Source organism: Leucoraja erinacea, chromosome 5 (genome assembly GCF_028641065.1).
Source record: "Leucoraja erinacea ecotype New England chromosome 5, Leri_hhj_1, whole genome shotgun sequence".
Lineage (NCBI taxonomy): Eukaryota > Metazoa > Chordata > Chondrichthyes > Rajiformes > Rajidae > Leucoraja > Leucoraja erinaceus.
In genome coordinates, this window is record NC_073381.1 from 35,240,173 (window position 1) to 35,243,845 (window position 3,673).

Sequence of the window (3,673 nt, forward strand, 5' to 3'; positions counted from 1 at the left end):
ACCAAAACTGTGCGCAATACTCCAGGTGTGGTCTCACCAAGACCCTGTACAACTGCAGTAGAACCTCTCTGCTCCTATACTCAAATCCTTTTGCAATGAAAGCTAACATACCATTCACTGTCTTTACTGCCTGCTGCACCTGCATGCCTACCTTCAATGACTGGTGTACCATGTCACCCAGGTCTCGCTGCATCTCCCCCTTTCCCAATCGGCCACCATTTAGATAATAGTCTGCTTTCCTGTTTTTGCCACCAAAATGGATAACCTCACATTTATCCACATTAAACTGCATCTGCCAAACATTTGCCCACTCACCCAGCCTATCCAAGTCACCCTGCAGTCTCCTAGCATCCTCCTCACAGCTAACACTGCCCCCCCAGCTTAGTGTCAACCGCAAACTTGGAGATATTGCCTTCAATTCCCTCATCCAGATCATTAATATATATTGTAAATAGCTGGGGTCCCAGCACTGAGCCTTGGGGTACCCCACTAGTCACTGCCTGCCATTGTGAAAAGGACCCGTTTACTCCTACTCTTTGCTTCCTGTTTGCCAGCCAGTTCTCTATCCACATCAATACTGAACCCCCAATGCCTTGTACTTTAATACGGGCTGAAAAGATGAAGTACGAAGGGAAGCTGGCCAGGGATGTAACAAAAGACAGTAAAAGCTTCTTTTGTTATGTTAAGGGAAAAGAATAGCAAAGTCGAATGTGGGTCCCTTGAAGGTGAAATTATTATGGGGAACAAGGAAATGGCACAAGAGTTGAACAGTTACTTCAGATCAGTCTTCACTAAGGAAGACACAAACAATCTCCAAGATGTACTGGAGGACAGAGGATCTAAGGGGGTAGAGGAACTGAAATAAATTTTCATTTGGCGAGAAATAGTATTGGGTAGGCTAATGGGACTGAAGGATGATAAATCCCCTGGGCCTGATGGTCTGCATCCCAGGGTCCTCAGGGAGGCGGTTCTAGAAATAGTGGATGCATTGGTGATTATTTTCCGATGTTCAATAGATTCAGGATCAGTTCATGGGGATTGGAGGATAGCTAATGTTATCCCACTTTTCAAGAAAGGAGCGAGAGAGAAAACGGGGAATTACAGACCAGTTAGCCTGACTTCGGTGGTGGGAAAGATGTTGGAGTCAATTATTAAAGAGGTAATAATGGGGTATTTGGATAGCAGTAAAAGGATTAGTCCAAGTCAGCATGGATTTATGAAAGAAAAGTCATGCTTGACTAATCTTCTGGAATTTTTTGAGGATGTGACAAGTAAAATGGATGAAGGGGTGCCAGTAGATGTAGTGTATCTAGACTTTCAGAAAGCCTTTGACAAGGTCCCGCACGCGAGACTGGTGACAAAAATTAGAGCACATGGTATTGGGGGTAGGATGTTGGCATGGATAGAAAATTGGTTGGCAGACAGGGAGCAAAGAGTAGGAGTGAACGGATCCTTTTCAGAATGGCAGACAGTGGCAAGTGGAGTGCTGCAAGGCTCGGTGTTGGGTCCGCAACTGTTTACCATATATATTAATGATTTGGAAGAGGGAATTAGGAGCAACACTACTAAGTTTGCGGATGATACAAAACTGTGTGGCAGTGTGAACTGTGAAGAGGATGTTAGGAGGTTGCAGGGTGACCTGGCCAAGTTGAGTGAGTTGGCAGATGCGTGGCAAATGCAGTATAATATAAATAAATGTGAGGTTAACCACTTTGGTGGCAAAAACAAGGGGGCAGATTATTATCTCAATGGGGTTAGGTTAGGTAAGGGGGAGGTACAGCGAGACCTGGGTGCCTTGTACACCGGTCACTGAATGTTGGCGTGCAGGTACAGCAGGCAGTGGAGAAAGCTAATGGAATGTTGTCCTTCATAACAAGAGGATTTCAGTATAGGAGTAAGGTTCTTCTGCAGTTGTATAGGGCTCTGGTGAGACCACATCTGGAGTATTGTGTACAGTTTTGGTCTCCTAATTTGAGGAAGGACATCCTTGTGATTGAAACATAGAAACATAGAAACATAGAAATTAGGTGCAGGAGTAGGCCATTCGGCCCTTCGAGCCTGCACCGCCATTTAATATGATCATGGCTGATCATCCAACTCAGTATCCCGTACCTGCCTTTTCTCCATACCCTCTGATCCCCTTGGCCATAAGGGCCACATCTAACTCCCTCTTAAATATAGCCAATGAACTGGCCTCAACTACCCGCTGTGGCAGAGAGTTCCAGAGATTCACCACTCTCTGTGTGAAAAAAGTTATCCTCATCTCGGTTTTAAAGGATTTCCCCCTTATCCTTAAGCTGTGACCCCTTGTCCTGGACTTCCCCAACATCGGAAACAATCTTCCTGCATCTAGCCTGTCCAACCCCTTAAGAATTTTGTAAGTTTCTATAAGATCCCCTCTCAATCTCCAAAACTCTAGAGAGTATAAACCAAGTCTATCCAGTCTTTCTTCATAAGACAGTCCTGACATCCCAGGAATCAGTCTGGTGAACCTTCTCTGCACTCCCTCTATGGCAATAATGTCCTTCCTCAGATTTGGAGACCAAAACTGCACGCAATACTCCAGGTGTGGTCTCACCAAGACCCTATACAACTGCAGTAGAACCTCCCTGCTCCTATACTCAAATCCTCTTGCTATGAAAGCCAACATGCCATTCGCTTTCTTTACTGCCTGCTGCACCTGCATGCCTACCTTCAATGACTGGGGTACCATGACACCCAGGTCTCGCTGCATCTCCCCCTTTCCCAATCGGCCACCGTTTAGATAATAATCTGCTTTCCCGTTTTTGCCACCAAAATGGATAACCTCACATTTATCCACATTAAACTGCATCTGCCAAACATTTGCCCACTCACCCAGCCTATCCAAGTCACCTTGCAGTCTCCTAGCATCCTCCTCACAGCTAACACTGCCCCCCAGCTTAGTGTCATCCGCAAACTTGGAGATATTGCCATCAATTCCCTCATCCAGATCATTAATATATATTGTAAATAGCTGGGGTCCCAGTACTGAGCCTTGCGGTACCCCACTAGTCACTGCCTGCCATTGTGAAAAGGACCCGTTTACTCCTACTCTTTGCTTCCTGTTTGCCAGCCAGTTCTCTATCCACATCAATACTGAACCCCCAATGCCATGTGCTTTAAGTTTGTATACTAATCTCTTATGTGGGACCTTGTCGAAAGCCTTCTGGAAGTCCAGATACACCACATCCACTGGTTCTCCCCTATCCACGCTACTAGTTACATCCTCGAAAAATTCTTTGCAGTGCAGTGCAGTGCAGTGCAGTGCAGCGTAGGTTCACGAGATTGATCTCTGGGATGGCGGGACAGTCATATGAGGAGAGATTGAAAAGACTAGGCTTGTATTCACTGGAGTTTAGAAGAATGAGGGGGGATCTTATAGAAACAGATAAAATTATAAAAGGACTGGACAAGCTAGATGCAGAAAAAATGTTCCCAAGTTGGGCGAGTCCAGAACAAGGGGCCACAGTTTTAGAATAAAGGGGAGGCAATTTAAGACTGAGGGGAGAAAAAACCGTTTTCACCCAGAGAGTTGTGAATTTGTGGAATTCACTGCCACAGAGGGCAGTGGAGGCCAAATCACTGGATGGATTTAAGAGCGAGTTAGATAGACCTCTAGGGGCTAGTGGAATCAAGGGATATGGGGAGAAGG